The 22,022-nt window shown below is 37.7% G+C and overlaps 1 long non-coding RNA gene across 1 annotated transcript in view; it reads right to left on the reverse strand.

The window, feature by feature from the left end:
- Positions 1-6,655: 6,655 nt before the first annotated feature.
- The window catches only part of LOC123384828, a 39,306-nt gene continuing 23,939 nt past the window's right edge, over positions 6,656-22,022 (reverse strand). Inside the window, exon 3 of the long non-coding RNA XR_006596493.1 lies at positions 6,656-6,758. This is a non-coding gene — a long non-coding RNA (uncharacterized LOC123384828). The remainder of the gene's footprint in view (positions 6,759-22,022) is intronic.

A 22,022-nucleotide genomic window follows, 5' to 3' on the forward strand; every position in this document is an offset into this window, starting at 1 on the left:
AATATTAAAAAGCTTAGGTACAAAATAAATGTCCAAATATCAATTATTTGATTGTATGGTAACCAAATTAAAGGTATAATAAAATAAAAGGTAAAACAATAACTCATTCACAGTAGCAAGTAAGAATCTAAGTTAATAATAACATAAATAAAAATATTATAGTCCCTTACCAAAAGAATAATACAACTTCACTTAGAGAAGTAAGAGAAATCCTTACCAAGCCTAAATCTGTTATGTTTCTGAAATGCATAAATAAGTATTTTTAAAGTGACAATTCTGGCCTTATGATAAATTAAGCTGAATTCCCAGGGCACCTCGGGGACTCACTCAGGTAAGCTAAGGCTCTTGATTTCGGCTCAGGTCATGATCTCACAATATGTGAGTTTAAGCCCAGTGTCAGGCTCTCAGCTGACAGCACAGAGCTTGCTTGAGATTCTCTCTCTCTCCCTTTCACTCTGCCCCTCCTCTGCTCACACTCTCTTTCCCTCTCAAAACAAATAAATAAAAATTCAAAAAAAACCTGAATTCCCGTGAAAATTATTCTAAAATTCATCTAGAAGACAAAGCACATTTTGAAATTGTAAATAAAGTAAATTAATAAATGTTACTGTACTAGATGAATAACACATATCAAAAAACAACATAAATTAAAACAGTGAAGAACCGGCAAAAATCATATATAATAAATGAAACAGAATACAATCAATATTAAGCATAAGAGAGCTTAGTGGAAACACAGAACCAGAGTGCAATTTCTGCTTTATTATCTAGAGAGTTTACATTGACCTAGATTGGAGTTTCCCAGTGCTTCAAATTGGAATAATTATCTGTTTGGAAATTTTAAAATGATCATGTTACTGTGCCACAACAGACTATATGCTAAAATTTTAGATAAATGAAATAGACAGATAAACTTAAAGAAACCCAAAAGAAAACATGAACTATAGGGAGATCATAAACGCTTTGAAAGTGTATGTAGACCTTCCGCAATCACAAAGGCAGTGGAAGATCCTGCCAAAAAACAAGTAAAAGATGAGAACTCAATAAAACCTGAACAAAAGTCATTTTAAAAGACAGAAATAAACTAGGTAAATGTGTGCTTAAAAAACGCTGTCAGGAAACCAATTTGACAATAAATTTCAAAAATAAGTAAGTAAGTAAATAAATAAATAAATAAATGGAGTCATACAACAACAAAAAAAAAAGTCAGATAAAATTTTATTATCAATATAGACTGCATGCTAATTAATAAGAGTAATAACTTGGCATTAGGTATCAAGAGCCATAAAAATAATTACTACTTCCTCATCTGCAGCCCCGTAAATTTGCTTTCAGGGGTCAAGAGGAAGACAGTATACACAAAATGGATGTGTCCAAACACCATTTTTAAGAAAGTAGTGTCCTGTGGTCACCTAGGGTTCCAAGAGTTCAACGTAGTCATAGCAGTTAAGAGGCTATGAAACCATGGGGTGTAGGGTTGGCCCCAAGGGACAATGATGAGAAGGCAAGCTGAAATGACGAACCAAGGAGATGATCTAACATAAACCTTCAAAAAGTCTATGGACTGCATCAACCAGCACGCCCCCACTGCTGAGATGTTTCTAGACTTGGAGGAAGGAGAGTTTGATCGGTCTGACAGCATCACCATCAACACACTGCTTCTCTGCTGTCAGAAGGATAACAAGGAGGTAGGAGAAAATGGATTGGAAAATATGAGGCACCAAGTTGGTGCCAGGGGAGATTCATGCACAGGGGTTTCTAAAAGTGCCCTGTGGCTTGGTGGAGAATGGGTGCAGAGTGCTTGAAGAAACTGAGCTGTTTAAAAAGCCAGGAAAGTTTGGGGCACCTGAGTGGCTCAGTCGGTTAAGCATCCAGCTTCAGCTCAGGTCATGACCTCATGGTTCGTGAGTTTGAGCCCCGCGTTGCACTCTGGGCTGACAGCTCAGAGCCTGGAGCCTGCTTCGGATTCTGTGTCTCCCTCTGTCTGCCCCTCCCCTGCTTGCACTCTGTCACTCGCATTGTCCCAAAAATAAATAAACATTAAAAAAAAAAAACAACAACAAGGGAAGTTTAAGGGTATTATCTCTTATAGGTGGAACTATGGGATTTTTTTTTTCTTTCTACCCTTCAAAGTTAAAAAAAATATTCAGTAGTGTCCATTTTACTTTCTATGATCAGAAAAATCAGTTATCAAATAAGAGGGAAAGCATCCTTCCTTTATATAAAGTTTGAAAATTTTGATTCTGCCCTGGTATTCCTTAGGAGAAAAGAATAATCGGAAATAATGTTTTGTTGGAGATTAAGCATTTATACTGTGAAAGGGCAATTAATACAGAATGGTTTTCTTTTTTTTAGAAAAAGCCTATGCTACTAAAAGTCCTCTGAGAACGTGAAACACCAGGCAATAAATACAATTTCTTTTCGAAGTCCCATTCACACAAGCACTTTTTTGTTTGTATTTTGCAAAGACAACATTTGGGGAGGTGATAACAGAGTGGTAATGGAGTAAATGCACATTTTCAGATAGGATTATAAAGCATGTTTCTACAGTAAATACAAGCAAAAGAAGAGGACCAAGCCATTGGAGCAATTTGCTACAGAGAATGCAATAAATGATCCCTGCTATATCCTATAATTTTTAGCAGCAAACATGAAAAACCTTTACTTTCTATATTTCTAATTGGTTAATTGTAAACATGGATGATTCTGTCAATATAGTGGAGTAAAGAAATTTGAGACAATTCAAATCATACACACATTTTTCCCCCAACTACAATGTATTGAAACTAGAAACTGGTAACAGGAGGAAAACTGGAAAATTCACAAATTAAAGAGGAGGGACAGTCCCAAATTCATTTTACAAGACAAGAATTGGACACAAAGGCCAGAGAAGGAGACTATGGGAAAAGGAAACTACAGGACAATTTCCTTGATGAATATAGATGCAAAAATTCTCAACACAATACCAGCAAACCAAATTCAACGGCACGTTAGAAGGATCATACCGTATAATCAAGTGGGATCCATCCATGGGAGCAAGGATGGTTCAACGTATGCAGATTAACAAATATGATATATTGCATTAATTAGAATGAAAGATAAAAATCTTATGATCATTTCAATAGGTAGAAGAAAAGCATTTGACAAAATTCTCCATCCATTCATGTTAAAAATTCTCAACAAATTAGGTATGGAAAGAAGATAACTCAATATAATAAAGACCATTTACGACAAGCCCAGAGCTAACATTAGACCTAAAGTTGAAAGGTTGAACACTTTTCCTCTGAAATCAGGAACAAGAGAAGGGTACCCACTCCCATGAGTCATATTCAACATAGCACTGGAAGCACTAGCCATAGCAGTTAGGCAAAACTGAATGAATGAATGAATGAATGAATGAATGAATGAATGAATGAATGAATTGGAAAGCAAGATGTAAAACTGTCTTTCTTTGCAGATGGCATGATTGTATAGGAAACCCTAAAGATTTTACCAAAAAAAAATTTTAGATCTATCAACAGGTTCAGTAGAGTTAAAGGATACAAAATCAAAACATGAAAAAAATTAAGTGTTTCTATACACTAACAATGAATTATCTAAAAAATAAATAATTAAAACAATCCCATTTATAATAGTATCAAAAACAATAGTTACAAATAAATGTAACCAAGTAGGTGAAAGACCTCTACAAGACATTGATGAAAGAAACTGAAGATAACACAAATAAATGGAAAGATAGATTGGAAGTATTATTGTTACAATGTCCACACTACCCAAAGCCATCTCTAGATTCAATGCAATCTCTATCAAGATTCCAACTACAGTTTTTTAGAAAAAAATAATCCTAAAATATGTCTGGAACCACAAAAGACCCCGAATAGCCAAAGTAATCCTGAGAAAGAAAACAAAGCTAGAGGTATCACAGGTCCTGATTTCAAACTATATTATAAAGCTATAATAATCAAGCAGAGTGGTACTGGCATAAAAACAGACACAAAGGCCAATGGAACAGAATCAAGAGCACAGAGGTAAACCCATGCATATGCAGTCAACTAATATTTGAAAAGGTAAGCCAAGAATACTCAGTGGGGAAAGGACAGTGCCATCAATAAATGGTATTGGTAGAATTTATATCCACTTGCAAAAGAATTAAACTACACATCTATCTTATACCACTCACAAAACTTAATTCAAAATGAATGAAGCCCTAAAACTCCCCGAAGAAAACACAGACAAAAAGCTCCTTGATATGGGTCTTGTGAGCAATTTCCTAGGACACCAAAAGCACAGGCAACAATATAAAAAATAAGTGGCTACATCAAACTATAAAAACTTCTTCACAGCAAAGGAAATAATCACTAAAATGAAAAAGCAACCCATGAAATGGGAGAAAATATTTGCAAACCACACATCTGATAAATGGTTAATACCCAAACATATACAAACATAAAGACAGAGAGAGAGAGAGAGAGAGAGAGAGAGAGAGAGAGAGAGAGAGATAATACATACATACAATTCAATAGCAAAAAATCAAAATCAAATCAAATCAATTTAAAAATGGGCAAAGGAGCCGAATATATATTTTTCCAAAGAAGATATTCAAATAGCCATAAGGTACATGAAATGGTGCTCACCATCACTGAGCATCAAAACCACAATGAGATATCACCTCACACCTGTCAGAAGGGCTATTATCCAAAAGACAAATCATAACAAGTTCTGGCAAGAATATGGAGAAAAGGAAGCCCTTTTACACTGCTCGTAGGAATGTAAATTGGTATAGCCACTATGGAAAACACTACAGAAGCTCCTCAAAAAAGTGAAAATAGAACTACCATATAAACTAACCATTCCACTGCTGGGCATATATCCAAAGGAAAGAATTCACTAACCGGAAGTAACATCCAGGCCCCCTATTTTTTGCAACATTATTTATATTAGCCAAGCCAAACAACCTAGGTGTTCATCAACAGATGAGTGGATAAAGAAAATGTGATATATAGTGGTGACTATCATTAGAAAAACTGTATTATATATTTGAAAGCTGCTAAGAGTAAATATTTAAAGGTCTCATCACAAGATAAGAAAATATTTGTAGCTATATGAGGTGATGGATGTTAAGTTATTGTGTAATCCTTTTGCAAGATAGACATCAAATCACTCTGTTGTACACTTGAATGTATACAATATTAATATATCTCAATAAAACTGAGAGAAAAAAAGTCATGACTTATCCAATTATGCCTTTGTAATGAAGCTTCCATAAAACGCAGAAGCAAGGGGCTGGGCAAACATCATTAGCTGTGCAGGCCAAGACAGGGGCTTGCTCAGACAGAGGGCATGAAAATATCTCTTCCATCTGACTGCTTCTAAATTATATCCTTTTATAATAAGCTGGGAATGTAATGGGTAAACTGGTTTCCTGAGTTCTGTGGGCTGTTCTAGGACACTGATCAAACCTGAAGAGGGGGTCATGGGAACCTCTGATTTCTAACAGTCATCAGAAACATAAGTAACAACCTGTGCTTACACTCAGCATTTGAGGCGAAGGCAGTGTTGTGAGACTGAGCCTCTAACCTGCGGGATCTGATAGTTGTCTAGTCTAGGTAGATAGAGTCAGCATTGAGACAAATCGATGGGACACCCAGCTAGATCGCAGAAATGCTTAGAGAAAAACTACCACACATTTGGTGTCCAGAATACAGAAGTGCTAAGAATATTGTGTGAACTGTGAAGGAACATCATATTGTGTTTTTTCTTTCCAGCCTCTTTCTAAATTAGAGAGCACACCATCCTGAAATAAAAATGTTCGTATCTTTATCCAAATATCTTGTTATTTTTTTTTTCTTCTTCTACTGAGCTGGAGTAAATTAAGCTCTTATTCATATATATATAAAAAAAAAGTAAGCTAAATAAATCAAATAAAAAATTGAGAGGAGCCTGGGAGGCTCAGTCAGTGAAGCATCTGACTCAATTTCAGCTCAGGTCATGATCTCATGGTTCATGACATCAAGCCCTGAATTAGGCTCTGTGCTGGCAGCATGGAGCCTGCTTGGGATCCTTTCTCCCTCTCTCCCTGCCCCCCGCCCCCACTCATGTGTGCCTGTATGTGCACGTGCACACAGGTGCCCGTTCTTTCTCAAAATAATAACCTTATAAAAGTTGAAAGCAATATTTTGAAAGAAAAACTAAACAATATTCTGTAACATTGATTAAAGTATCATTTAATAAGAACTCTCTCCTCTGATTACTTTGCCTGTCTTGTAAATAACATTTTTCAATCATGTTTAGAACATTTTCTTTAAAATTTTTAAAAATTTTTTTAGTTTATTTATTTTTTGAAAGAGAGAGGTGTGCCCAAGCAAGCATAAGAGAGGCAAAGAGAGACGGAGCAAGAGAATCCCAAGCAGGCTCCACACTGTCAGCACAGAGCCCAATGTGGGGCTCGAACCCACTAACCATGAGATTATGACCTGAGCTGAAATCAAGAGTCAGACACTTAACTGACTGAGCCACCCAGGCACTCCAAAACATTTTCTTTTAGGTTCATAACTTTAAATACCCATTGCCCTTTGAAAATTCAAATAAATCTAAACAAAGGAAGACTTAATATTGGAATCAACTAAAATCCATTGTATTTAATAATTGCTTATTTACCTGAAATAAGTCTTCTATATATATCTGGTAGTGTTGCAGGAATTTTTTCTCCTCATCAGCCAGTCCTCACACCTGTGAGTTGTATCTAAAGGGAAAAGTACCTGGGAGCATAGAAAAAAAGTGAATTTGCTATAATGGAAGTTCTTAAAATGTGGTAGCATTAGTAGAGAATGGCTGAGCCCCTAAAATGTATCCAGCACTATCATTTGTGGGACACAATGGAAAATAAGCCAGATACAGCTGCTGCCAGAGGGAGACAGAGACGTGAAACAAATAATTATAATAAAGGGTAGTGAGTGAACTGAGGAACAAGATACAATGTTCTCCGGGAGCTCTGTTATGTAATCAGAATAGAGAGTGTCTCAAAGTTTCCAGGAGGAAATGGCACCTGTTAGGAGGAAGGACACAGATGAGATGGGGAACTAGAGTTCTAGGCCAAGGAAATGAGAGCAAACAGTGGATTGCTGAGGAATAGAAGGATTTCACTTTGGTGCACCTGGGTGGCTTAGTCAATTAAGCGTCTGACTATTGGTTTCAGGTCATGATCTCAAGGTTCCTGGGTTCAAGGACTGCATCAGGCACCACTCTGAGCGCTTGGGTCCTGCTTGGGATTCTCTCTCTCCCTCTCTCTGTGCCCCTCCCCTGCTCACACTCTCTCTCAAAATAAATAAATAAACTTTTTTAAAAAAGGAAGAAAGATTTCACTTTGAAGTGAGCATTATTATGGGAATGGCAAAAACACAGGTAGTCACAATAAACCAAAGCCAGAAGCCATGAAACGCCTTTTAAGACCTGTCGAAAAGTCTGAATTTATCTCAAGGGTAATGGAACATCAGAGAAGGAGTTTAAGAAGGGAGGAGTGACCCAGAAACATGTTTGATGATGACAAAAGTAGTAAAAACTGCCACTGAATACTTCCTGGGATACTTAATAAACATTAACTCCTTTTATCTTTGCTACAATCCTAGGATAATATTATTCCCACTTTCCAGATAAAGAAAGTGAATCTTAGAGTGGAAGTTGGCCCAGTATTCACAAGCTCGAATATGACTGAGCCACAACTTAAACCCAAATCTGTCTGACCCTGGGGAGATCAGGAGGACAGTGAAGTCAATACTAGGTTGAACCACGTGAAATTGACAAAAACAATTTCACTCGGTTGATTCTAGTATGTCATAAAAAAATCCCCACCCCTTCTGAAATTACATTTGAATTCAAAAAATAAGCTACCAGAGGCATGTACCAGAGGAAAAGAGATGTCTTTGAAATTCCATGTCCAACTTATTTTGTCAGTTCCACTCTGCAGATTTAAACCCAAAGGTCCCTGGCTTAATTCTCTTCTTTGTCTGCTTCTGTCATTCCAAGTCTTGTTGTGGTCTCTTAGCTTTCTGTGATTCCCGACCAGGCCAGGAGCCCAGTGACTCTCCCAATGTGTTGCAGGACCTCTGGCTCCACAGTATTTCCCCTGACGTCTCTATTCTGTTTGTTTTTCATAGAGTGAGAAAAGGACTAATTGCACAGTAAATCTTGGACGCATTCTCCTACAATATAAAACTCCTTGCAGAGATCCCCTGAGGTGATGCGTTCCTCATTCCATTCTCTAGAGTTCTCACTTGTTGCTTCTCTTCATCTCTGTATCTACTGCAGATTTCAGCAACCAAGCTCAAATGGAGAGAATAAGGGATGTGACTGCATTGTAAACTGGCTTTCCTCCCCAAACAAGAGCCCTGGTTAAATATCAGTAGGTAATATTCCACTTAGACTTCACTGCTTGAGAGTCATTTAAAATTCTAATCAAAGATGGGCAAAGATGGGGCGCCTGGGTGGTTCAGTCAGTTGGGTGTCAGTCAGGTCTGGTCAGGTGACTTTGGTCAGGTGACATCGGCTCAGGTCATGATCTCACAGTTTGTGGTTTCGGGCCCAGCATCAGGATCTATGCTGACAGCTCAGAGCCTGGAGCCTGTTTCCAATTCTGTGTCTCCTTCTTTCTCTGTCCCTCCTCTGCTCACACTCTTTCTCTCTCTCTCTCTCTCTCTTTCTCTCAAAAATAAATAAACATTAAAAAATTAAAAAAAAAAAAACAACGATGAGCAATGACATTGATCTATACGTGTGTATCAATAGGACCTAAGCCTAACCTTTAGTGTAATAAAGGCTCTTGACAATTAGGTCAATAATCCCATTCTTCTTCCTTCACTATTCTTTCTCCTCCTCTGCCTGCCGTCTGTATCTGCAAAAAACTTCCACAAGGAATTTGCTCCCCCAAAATATTCTGCCTCAGTTGTCTATAAATCCAGGTGGCTCAAATAACAACCTGTTTTTGTGAAACTTTTGTATGATTGTTATATTAGAATGAAATCCAGAAATAGACATGAGTACAAAGAAAACAAAATAACCCAAATACCACTACAGAATTATATGAATTATCATTCCAGAAACCTCTTGATGAAGATTAACAGATCAAGGAATGGACAGATAGATGGAAAAAGATGGTGGTATGGATAAGTGAAGAGATCAGTAGGGAGGGAGGAAAAAGATAGACTAATCAAGACAGGCAATTGCATAAAAAGTTGATCATCCTACACATGACACTTTTTTTTTTAAGTATGAGATTTAATTTTTGCATTTAACAAAAGAAAAAACCCAAGGCAAACTGAGGAAATGGCTAAAACTTAAAAACATGTTTCTTGGGCCACCAACTCCGGCTCAGGTCATGATCTCGCGGTTCGTGAGTTCAAGCCCCACATCTGCTCTGACAGCTTAGAACCTGGAGCCTGCTTCAGATTCTGAAGCCTCTCTCTCTACCTATCCCCTGCTCACACTCTGTCTCTCTCTCTCTCTCTGAAAAATAAATAAACATTAAAAAAACATGTTTCTTCATTTCAATATATAATTTCCATACTCTGGTATGAGTAAGAAATACAGATATGAAACAACGTTAAATATCTAGAGTTATGATTTATTTTAAATGACATGTTTCAATATGAGGTAGGATAATTGACTCCCTGCTTTGAAAAATAAGGAAATTAGCCCTCTTGCATATGCTTCTGTCTTTACTTTCCACCCCCTAATTTTGGCAATATAATTTCTTATATTACAGGGTTTATAACATTTATATTCTGTTCTATGACCATAATTCTCTCTGCTATTTAGTCTAAGTTTCTATATTTAAATAGATGCAGTGATAACTACCAGCCCTTTTGCCACTCTTTTCAGTAGTTATTTTTTGGTTGAATAGGTTTAATCATTATTTTTTTTAATAAAGACTCATAATTCCTCTATTCCATGAATTTGTATGTAACTTAAAATGCCAGCCTGTTGCCTTTTATACTAGAAAAACATGTTGAAAGTTATAAAGTTGCGGGCTTGATCTTTTTCCTGCCAAACACTGTAAACATTCCTCCACCATCTTCTGAAAATGAGCAGTGGTTTAATCCCTTACGGTTTTCTCCATTCATTGCTTAGTTGGCAGGATTCCTTCCTCAGGAGTTTCTTGAAGAAGAAATCACGTGTGGTATTGCCACCAGTAGCACCTTATAAGGCCACCTTGTAAGGGCCTGGGTAGGAGGGGTTTCTGCCCCAGCCCTATACCTTGAACGAGCTTATCCCAATTCAGATCTTTGCCCATGCAACAAAGAATTTGCAGCTCTATTGTTCTGTCTATTCTAGACTGCATTTGGGGCACTTTAGAGCTCATCATTCTCTACCCAAACAGCTATGAATCTGTTTCCAGAGCCTACACAGACATCTTCCCAGGTCCTTCTCCTGAATGCGGATGAAGCCACCACAAGACAAATGGACTAAGGTATTCAAACATATGCAAATGAGGTCTCTCATGGTGCCAAACATTGGCAAGTGTCCTAGGGTCAGGCCTGGCTCTTTCTGTACAATCATGTTCTGGTTTGTGCTGAAAACTTCTAAATTTAAAATAGATCGCTGAGAAGTATAATGATCAAGATAGGAGGAGGGAATATATTTTATTTTATAGTTCTTAGCTATATATATATATATATATATATATATATATATATATATAATTATATGATATAAGAAATATAATAAAATAACTATTTTATAGTTCTTAGCTGTATATGTGTGTGTATATATATATATATATTCTTAGATATAGTCTTGTAAGTTTTGACATATGGGACTTCAGCCTCCATTTATAGTTTTGTGTTGTTTCCACTGATGTGTTAGCAAAATAGCATGTGAAAAAGTTTGCTTGCTCTTTTATTTGAGAATTTTAACCCATTTACTTAACAAATGAGAATCAAGTTGTCCAGCTACAATATTTTTGGGTTTCTCATTCCTCAGAATCCTATTAACTCATTTGCCTATAGCTCAGGAAAATGTTAAAGTACCCTGATATTTTTTTCATTACAGGTGATTTTCACTTTCTACGGTGATGCCTAAAGAACGGTGTATTTTTATTGAAAGCTCAAAGTAAGGCATGCCTTGTTATTTATTATTCTATAACAGTTTTTCTTTTATTTTAATTTTTTTTTAATTTTTTTTCAACGTTTATTTATTTTTGGGACAGAGAGAGACAGAGCATGAACGGGGGAGGGGCAGAGAGAAAGGGAGACACAGAATCAGAAACAAGCTCCAGGCTCTGAGCCATCAGCCTAGAGCCCGACGCGGGGCTCGAACTCACGGACCGCGAGATCATGACCTGGCTGAAGTCGGACGCTTAACCGACTGCGCCACCCAGGCGCCCCTTATTTTAAATTTTTTTAATGTTTATTTCTTTTTGAGAGAGAGAGAAAGAAAGAGAGAGTGAGAGACGAGCAGAGAGAGAGAAGGAGACACAGAATCCAAAGTAGACTCCAGGCTCTGAGCTGTCAGCACAGAGCTCAACATGGGGCTTGAACTCATGAACTGCGAGATCATGACCTGAGCTGAAGTCAGATGCTTAAATGACTGAGCCACCCAGGTGCCTCTGTAACAGTTTTTCTTAAAATAATGTATTTTACAATCCCCATATTCAGCTGTGCCATTAATTCAAGGGATTGTATTTTCTATTTTGCCTTCAATTATTTTTACCATTATTGAGTTGTGTTCTGTAAGAAACACCTATTTTCTCACATCTATGTTCTTTCTCCTTCATATATTATGTCTGCCCGATAGCTTTGATCTCTTTGCTTATCTTTTATATGTTCAAAGTAATTGTATTCATATTTTCTTCTTTGAAATAATTTAATTTCAATCCAGTTTGTTTCATTGTTTACTATTTCTAATTCATATTTTTAGTTCAGTAAAGCTGATTTTTGGACCGTAGGCATTTGTTCTTGAATTCTGTAAATTCTCTTTCCATTTTATTTTGGTGTTTTATTTCCCGGACTTCTGTCTCTCAATTTATTGAATTTGTCTTTTTATTGACCTCTTCTACAATGCAAGAGTATGTTTTATTTTCAACCCAGTTACTTTATCTGTGTTTTCTTTTCTGTTTCTTGGACAAAGAGGTGGTGTTGTATTTGCACAGCCCTCCTGCCATAGCTTCAGTTTGTTCATGCCAAAGTGAGCAGATCTATCAGAAGTGTGCAGGAATCCTTCCTAATTCACTTCCCACCTTATCTGAAACCTCCATATCCTCCTCGGAGGCAATTTGAGTAATTACCAACAGTGTTCTTCCACCTTAACATGGCCCATCCCCTTAGTGGGAGTTCATGAGTCAGACAGGAGAAGAGCTCATCTAGAATTTGTATGGGATTTTTAAGAAAACCTTGACTTTTCCTTCAAAACTCCTATTAAATATTCTCTATTAGATTTACCACAACGATGTGCATGCATGTGTGTGTGCCTATGCGTGCATGCTGTGCACAAAAGCAGGATGCTACTCCAAGATGATAAACCCTCAGGTTTGAGATCACTTCTCTAATCTCAGCTTAGAGTTACAGGCTTCCTTCAGAGACACTTGTCATTTTTCCATTCCACTCATCCACTCCAGTGGCTTAGTTTTTATCAGAGACACAAGGCTAACGAACAAAACTGACTCAGGATATCTGTGCTAGAGAAGAAAAATCTATAGTTTCATCAGATTTGGAAAGTTTTTTAGTTATTATTTCTTTAAATATTGTTATATCTCATTGCCTTTCTGGTTCTCCAATTACATATGTTTGTAGCCCAATTGATAATGTCCTGCATGTCAAGGACGTGTTCTGTTCATTTTTTTCCCTCAGTCCTTTTCTTTCCGTGTTTCAACTTGGAGACTTAATATTGATACAGCTTGAAGTTCACTGCTCTTTTTTTTTCTCTTGTAGTGTCTACTCTGCTGTCAATCCCATCCAGTGTGCTTTCCATCCCAGACAACTTATTTTCAATGTCTAGAAATTCGATTTGCATCTTTTTTGTCTTTATTATGCCCACACTTTCTGCTACCTTCTTTTTATTTTTTTTTTGTTTAAATAGTTTATTTTTTTTCAATATATGAAGTTTATTGTCAAATTGGTTTCCATACTCTTTTTATTTTTTTAACGTTTATTCATTTTTGAGAGACAGAGACAGAGCACGAGTGGGGGAGGGGCCGAGAGAAAGGGAGACACAGAATCTGAAGCAGGCTCCAGGCTCCAAGCTGTCAGCACAGAGTCTGACGCAGGGCTCAAACTCGAGATCATGCAAGATCATGACCTGAGCCGAAGTTGGATGCCTAACTGACTGAGCCACCCAAGTGCTCCTCTACTACCTTCTTGAACATGTTTTTTATATTTAAATAACTATTTTAATGTCCTTGTGTACTAATTCTATCATCTGTTGCACTTTGGGGTCTCTTTCTCTTGATCCCTGATTTCCACCCCACTCATTATGGATCATACACTCTTCTCCCTTGCTTGCTGGGTCATTTTTACTAGATGTGAGACATTGTAAATTCTATGTTGATGAATATTGAATTTTGTTGTCACCCTATATTTTTAGGAATGTTGTTCTGGGGCACATTTAAGTTAATTTGAAATAAAGCAAACCTTTTGAGACTTGCCTTTAGTCTAGAGCTAACACAGTCTTACTATTGAGGTAATATTCTTCTAGAAGAGAACTTTATTTGACAACACATATGTTAAAAGGCTGTTCAATTTTTGTTTGCAAACTATTCCTGACTGTGTGTGATCCTTAGACATTGTTCTATCTGTTCCTTTATATTGGTTCTTCCTCCAGCCCTGGAGAGTTTCCTCATGTGCATGAATTTATCACAGGTCCTTTGCTCTTGACTCAAGAGAACTCTGCAGATTTCCAGAGTACTCTTTCTCTGTCTCTGTCTCTTGGGCTCTGGTTAAGTTTCCCTCCCATTTTTATAGGCTGGATACTCTTTAGGCAGTGAGCTGAGGCCACGGAGGCAAAGCTAAGTCTTATTTCATTTGTTGCCTCTCTCAGGAATCACTCTTCTATGCTGCCTGTTGTCCAAAGTCTGAAAAAAGTTGCTTCATACATTTCGGTTGTTTTGTTTGTTGTTTAAATCAGGAAGGCCTATCTTGTCCCTGTTATGTCACCATGTTTGGAAGCAGAAGTCTTCTCGTGGTACATTTTAAACAAAGTGTTGCAAAGGGTACTTGTTTTTGACTCAACTATTAAGCAGAAATGGTAACCAAGGGTAAAATCGGTAACAAGGAGAAAAGTAGCTGGGACCATCTTTAGGTCTTGGTAAAACAAGAAAAGGGGTGTTATGAAGGATACCTCCCACAGGATATCCGGCTCCTATAGCTCCTTCTATCCCCCAGTGCTTTATTTCTCCTCTCCACCGTGTTTTTGTTTTTCCTCCTAAACTTCTCCGTGTAGCTCTTACACATATGATAAGAGACACTTCCCATGCTTGGTGATAGAATCTCGACAGAAAGGGAAAATTCCTTATTCCCACTGCAGTTGGTTGGACAGGGAATATGTCTGCTTGATTCCTGACTTTGCAATTGTATGCAGAAGCTTTGGAGTCTTCCTTTATAAATCATACAATACATAATAGCCTCACTTGGAATTTTAGTCTTTCCCTTTCTGGCATTAAACTCTTAGATCACACAGCATCCAAAGATATTTCTATTGTAATTCTGTCATCAGTATAGGCATGCTCTGGGAGCCATTTAAAGGATTAGAGCCACATCAGAACCTCATTTAAGCATAATTTACTTTCTAAAGCCACATCACCTTGATTAACTAAATTAGTAGTTCGTTAAGAGGCTTCGTGATTTTAAATGAGTCACTTTACTTGTAATGTTTTGCAATAAGACTTAATTTACTGGCACCTTCTCCTAAAGTTCTGATTTGCTGATGTTTTCCAAAGTCCAACAGAATGATTGGTTCATGGGAAATGGCACTGACTAGAAAATAAACTGGAACACAGCTTGTCTTTTTATGCTCCATCTGCTCAACCAAGTCTTATTAAATTAAATTCTAGGAAACATCTCACTGTGCTTTAAAATGCCATGTTGGACTCTGGAAATTGAAAATAATGTTATTGCCTTGAATGCATTGGTTGACATTTTAGTGTTAAAATATGAAGGTCTAGGGGCGCCTGAGTGGCTCAATTGGTTGAGCATCCGACTTCAGCTGACGTCAGGATAGCTCCTGAGTTCAAGCCCCACATAGGGCTCTGTGCTGACAGCTCAGAGCTGGGAACCTGCTTCAGATTCTGTGTCTCCCTCACTCTCTGCCTCTCCCCTGCCTGTGCTCTCTCTCTCTCAAAAATAAACTAAAAAAAATTAAATATGAAGGCCTAAGTTCTAATTAGAGAAACACTGACCATAGGTTGTGCAACACTTGATATTTGTACTCAACATCTAGGTATCATAACATTGGATTTCTGAAGCAACTTTATATGTGGATGAAATCTGGCTCAGAGCAATGTCACCCCAATCCTAAATCTGACCAGTCAAGAGAACAGCCACTTAGAGAAATCACATTGCATGACTTCAAAGTATGTTCGTAAGATATGGATTCAACCATATCTTGTTTCTGTTGAGTGACATGGTGATTAGCAAAAGGGAGTATTAGTCCCTTTTCAGCTGATTCTGGGTAATATTTAACCCACTTTAAAAGGCAAAAACACACACACACACAGACACACACACACACACACACACACACACACACACCACACATACATCGTAAGTGTGTCTTTTCTGAAACACGCAAGAAACAAAGCACTTCAGAATGGGGAAACAAAATAGGAGGGTGGAAAGTATTGGTATTTATACTCAACATTAATTCCTTAAACTAGTGATGTCCAGTATTCTCTTGGTAGATATTAATTAGTCTACAAGAAGTTATTCATAATATGATAGCATCATAGAGCATTAAAGTCAAAAGAAGTAAATAATGTCATCTAGTCCAATCTTCTTTCTTGACAAATGATATCCCAAGACTAGCCGAAGACTGGCCAGGCAAACATTAAAGACAATGGGGCTAAAAGTCTAGGTCTCCTAATTCTAAATCCGGTGCCCTTACTACCTCTGAAGTAATGCTGGGGAAAAAGACTTACTGAGGAACATGAGAAATTAATCAGGGTACGGATGATTACACCCAAATAACTGAACTAATAGAAGAAGTATCACTGGATTATGGGATTAAGGATGAATAACTTCTGTTTTCTGCTAGTCTATATATTTCCATTTTGAAGCTAACACAAATTAATTTTAATATTGGAAAAATATAATAGATTTCACTTGAAATTTATGCAGAAAAGTTTTCATCGTACCCTTTACCCAAACACTTCTAAAAATACATTTGAAAAATAGTAATTATACTGTTTACATTGAGATTTTAACAGCACCCTCAACAAAAATGTAATCTGAGACATATTTGTAGCAAGTCCTGGAATCCAGAAATGATTTCATCATAGTAGCATTATTATGCTCAAATGTGTTTACTGTCAGATTTAGGTTGTGTTTGCTGTGAAGGAGTGTGCTTGTGTGCGTGTGTGTGCATGTGTGTGTCACTAGAGAGAGCTCAGAAGTTATCACTTATGCAGTTTAGGTCATCATATGATGTGCATATTATGCCAAACATGTAGCAGCAATGCCTGAATGGCTTACCCTTTTGTGTTCTTTAGTTATTTCAATGGGCCATCGTAACTCTATGACCTAGCCAACCCCTTATAATTTCAATGAAAATTTTCATTTGCTTTTTTAATATTAAGTAGTGGTTGTGATGGCTAATTTTATATATCATCAACTGTTCTGGGCCATGGGATGTCCAGATGTTTGGTGAAATACGATTCTGAGTATTTCTGTGATGGTGTTTGCAGATAAAATTAACATTCAAGTGAGTAGACTAAGTAAAGCGGATTCCTTCCCTGGTGCCTAATGTGGACCAGTCTCATCCACATCAGTTAAAGGCCTGAATAGAACAAACAGGCTGATCCTTCCCTGAGTAAAAGAAGTTTTCCTACTGGACTGCCTTGGAACTGAGAAATCAGTTTTTTTCTTGCCATCTGACTTGAGCTGGGACTTTGGATTTTGCTGGGTCTGGAGCGTGTTGGCCTGTAGAGAGGAACTACACCATAAATACTTCTGGGTTTCCAGCTTGCTGACTCACCCTACAGATCCTGGGATTTACCAGTCTCCATAATCACATGAGCCAATTCCTGACAATAAACCTGTCTCCCACTCCTTCTTCCATCTCTCTCCTCCCCACCCCCATGTATATAAAGATGCAGAAACTGAGTCACGTTACTAGTACGTAATAGAACCTGGATTTAAACACTGTCTTCACAGTTCACTATACAAAGGTCAAAAACAAATAAAAACAAAAACAGAGTCAGGGGCAAAGTGGCTGAAACTTCTACTTTGGTCTATGCCACGACATTTCTAGTGCCTGTTGTGCATTTTTTCATCTCTCATCTATAGGCAGTTATTGTATATCATTTTGGGAATAAAACATTTTCATCCAGTATGGAAATCTCTTCCATTTAATGAGAGTCCTCATTCTATTTATGTTATGTCATTTCTGATCTTGTTGGGTTTAATTCTACTATTTTCCATTTGTTTCAATTGCTTTTTTCCCCCCTCTGTTTCTGACATCTTCTGGGATAATTGAGTATTTGTGTAGTATTCCATGTTACTTCCTCTATTGGCTTTTCTGTTTACTTCTTTGTATTATATTTAGTGGGTGCTCTAGTCCTGAAATTATGTACTCTTTTTTTTTAATTTTTTTTTAACGTTTATTTATTTTTGAGACAGAGACAGAGCATGAATGGGGGAGGTCACAGAGAGAGAGAGAGACACAGAATCGGAAACAGGCTCCAGGCTCTGAGCTGTCAGCACAGAGCCCGATGCGGGGCTCGAACCCACGGACCGTGAGATCATGACCTGAGCCGAAGTCGGACGCTTAATCGACCAAGTCACCCAGGTGCCCCCTGAAATTATGTATTCTTAACCTACCACAATCCACTGAGAAGTAAGATTGTGTCACTTGATGTAAAACTGGTAAACAGGTACCACCTGAATTTCATTTAACACCTCATCTTTTGTGCAATTATTATAGATATCACATTTGGCTATGTGATAAATTCTAAAATACAATACTATCTATTTGCTTTAAAAACTCAGGTGTCTTTTAAATAAACTAAGAGAAGGGGGAAAGAGGACAAATCATACCTTTACAACTTCCGGCGCTCTTTGTTTCTGAGTTTCATCTGTTATGATTCTCTTCAGGCTGAAGAACTTCTTTTAGCTGTTTTTCTAAAGCAGGTGTGTTCGCACAACTTCTGTCAGCTTTTAATTATCTGAAGATGTCTCCTTCACCCCCAGTTTTGAATTGTATTTTTGCTGAATCTAGAATTCTGTGCTGACATAGTTGCTTTCACTATGTTAAAGATATTCCTTCATGGTCTTGCCACCTTTGTGCTCTGATGAGAAGTGAATTATCTTGTATGTAAATTATCTTCTCTCTATCTTTAGATTTTACAGGTTTGACTGTGATATCACTACATGTGTTTAAGTTTTTATTTACCCTGCTTGGGATTTGCTAAGCTTCCTGAATGTATAAGCTAATGTTTCCATGAAATTTGGGAAAGGTCTATCTATTATTTCTTAAAAAAAAAAAACAAAAAACTGGGGGTCATTTCCTCTCTCTCTGGGACTGCTATTTCATGGCCAGGTTGTTTGTACAATCCACATCCTCAAGAAGTGTTTGCTAATTGTTGTTACTGGGTGACTTTCTGTCCCACAGAAGAATCCCAGCCTACGGGCTTGCTACTAGTAGATAACACTTTGCATTCTGATGCCCTATCGTGTTATTTCCTACCTGCCAGCACCCCCTACTACTTTCTGGGGTCCATGATGACAAATCTGTCTTTTATTATGACATGTTGGTAGGGAAGTCTTAGGAAGCAGTATTGTATGACCATGTGAATCTTTATTAAGTAGTTAAGCCTGTCCTTTTCCCCATCACACCACCTCTTGATGGTGGTTCACCTCTCACAGGTTGCTCTATTCTGAAACATTAACTAGGCTCTACGCACCCAAATCTTGGTATTCAATACCTTCAAGACAAAATATCAAAATATTATCTTCAGTGCCGAGCACTTGTCAGGATGTGTATTGCAGTAAGAGAAATGTTTGTTCTTAAGACAAGGACAATGGTATTAGAGGAAAAGAGGGTATGGGAATGAGGAAATTTAATTTTGGAGAATGTACCACAGTTCATTTATCCATTCGCCTACTAAAGGACATCTTGGATGCTTCCAACTTTAGGCAACTATGAATAAAGCTGCTATAAACATTTGCGTGCAGGTTTTTGTATAGACATAAGTTTTCAACTCCTTTCAGTAAATACCAGAGTGAAATTATTGAATGGTGTGATAAGGGTATATTTAGTTTTGTTAGAAACTGCCCAGCTATCTTCCAAAGTGGCTGTACAATCTTACATTCCCACCAGCAAAGAACGAGAGTTCCTGTTGATCCATTGCCCACCAGCATTTGGTCTTGTCAGTATTCGGGATTTTGGCCATTCTGATAGGTGTCTAATGGTAGCTCATTGTTATTTTCGTTTGCGTTTCTCTGATGACATTTGACTGGAGCAGTTTTTCATATACTTGTCATCTGTGTATCTTCTTTGATGAGATGTCTCTAAGGGCTTTGGCCTGGTATGTAATCACTTTGCCTTTTTTTTTTTTTTTTTACTGAGTTTTAACAGTTCTTTGTATATTTTAGAAAACAAGCCTTTATCAGTTATGCGTTTGCAAATATTTTCTCCAGGTCTGTGGTTTATCTTCTCATTCTCTAGAGGATTTACTTTTCAGCCTGGTTAACTTATAGTGATCTTCAAGTCAGCTAAAACCTCTAGGGCAACTGAATTCATAGAATATGAAGACTTTCTTCGCTATATGTCTTTCCTGGGATCCACATTTCACTAGAAAGTTTTCAGAACTACTTGCAGAGGCTAATTTCATATAAATTTAAGTAAGAACATGACAAGATTATGTATTAGGTTTTCAATACCCAATAAAATTGTAACTAACACCTAATTTCTAAAACAAAATAAGTTCTCCAACATGGAAATCCAGAAAGCTCTGTGTACTTTCCCAGTCTTTTACAGATGGTGGGATTTCTTAAGTTGGTGGCAAAATTTGCAAGAGGGGAAAAGGAAAGATATTTTTCTCCTTTTCTATCTTTTCTTTTACACAGTAAGGTTTTAAATTTTTTTTCAATGTTTATTTATTTTTGAGAGAGTGAGAACAAGCAGAGGAGTGGCAGAGAGAGAGGGGGGCTGACAGAGGATCCAAAGCAGGTTCCATGCTGACAGCAGTAAGCCTGATGCAGAGCTCGAACCCACAGTGAGATCATGACCTGAGCCGAAGTCAGACACTCAACCGACTGAGCCACCCAGGCACCCCCACAGTAAGGGATTTTTAAAATAGCACATCTATACCGTCATATAAAGAAAAGAAGATTTTATGAAATGAAAGCAAGAACATTTTATTACCCCTCCCTGGAAAATGGCAACTTGTGGGAGAGGAAAGGGACAGAGATGGATTGCACTTGTACTGGTCAGCTTGGACCTGCCATTACAACATATGATAAGTGGAGTAGCTTGAACAACTGAAATTATTTCTCAATGTTCCTAGAAGTCCAAGATCAAGATGACAGCAGGGTCAGTGTCTAATGAGAGCTCTCTCCCTATATTTCAGATGACCACCCTGTCACTGTGTCCTCATACGGCAGAGAGAGAGAGAGAGAGAAAATTCTGGTATCTCTTCTTCCTCACAAAAGAGTACAAGCCCAGTTGAATCAGGGCCTCACCCTTCATTTAACCTTTATCACCTCCTTACAGACTCTATCTCCAAATTCACTCACAATGGGGGTTAAGGGCTCAACACATGAAATTGGGAACACAATTCAGTGCATGGAAACACTTTTTAAACCCACAAAGATAACTGAGGAAAGGTAAAATACAATACCTGAGACATTTTTTACAATTCAGTATAAGCAAATGAGAATGTAATGGCATAAATGAAAAAAAATAAATAACCTGTGAAAAATGGTGAACCAATCCAGGCTCAGTCACTATCAAATGAAAAAGAAAGTCACACATTTGGAATATAAAACTATCATCGTGGCTAAGATGAGTGTTAGCTGCAAAGGGCAACGTGCTGTATGTGAAGAAGTCAGAAGCTCAATGATTTTCTCCCAAAGTTTTATAGGTAGTCAAGTTCCAGTTATAGCTAATTATCCAAAAGTCAGCTGTTGTTACAGAAACAGCATGACTGCATGTATCTGTGTAAATATACTATCCCTCAGCCCATATATGTACATTTTTGTTGTAGGGGCTTCAGGGACAAGGGGGCTTAGAGGAGGGAGGGGGAGAGAGAAAGAGAGAGAGAGAGGGAGGGAGGGAGAGAGAGATTGGGTACAATAGAAAGTGAAAGAAGAAGGGAGAAAATAGGAGCATTACCTTTTGGCATATTTCCCAGCAGCCTAAACAAAGTCATTTTGGGGAGGAAACAGAATTGTTTGAGATAATTGAATCATGGAATGTGACCTTACAGGACCAGAATATAGCTGCAGTGATAATTATTAAATAATGGTGAGAGGGATCCATATATTATGGCACAAAACTAAATATACTTGTAATGATTTTTTAAATTAAAAAAATTCTTTGTTTCTTCTCTGAAAACTTCTCTCCCCTTGAATGAAAATCATACTTACTGACTCACTAAATAGGCTGTGGTCGAAGTGAGAGTGTGTGACTTCCAAGACTGGGTCACAAAAGGCATGGGGCTACTTCCTCCCCATCTCTCAGGTCCCTTACTCTGGGGGGAGCCAGTTCTCACGTTGAGAGGACACACAGGCAGCTCTGGACAGAGGCCCGTGTGTCAAGGAAAGGAACCTGCTTCCAACAGTCAGGTGAGGGTGGCACCTTAGAAGTGCACCCTCCCACCC

This window comes from Felis catus, chromosome A1 (genome assembly GCF_018350175.1).
Source record: "Felis catus isolate Fca126 chromosome A1, F.catus_Fca126_mat1.0, whole genome shotgun sequence".
Taxonomy (NCBI): domain Eukaryota; kingdom Metazoa; phylum Chordata; class Mammalia; order Carnivora; family Felidae; genus Felis; species Felis catus.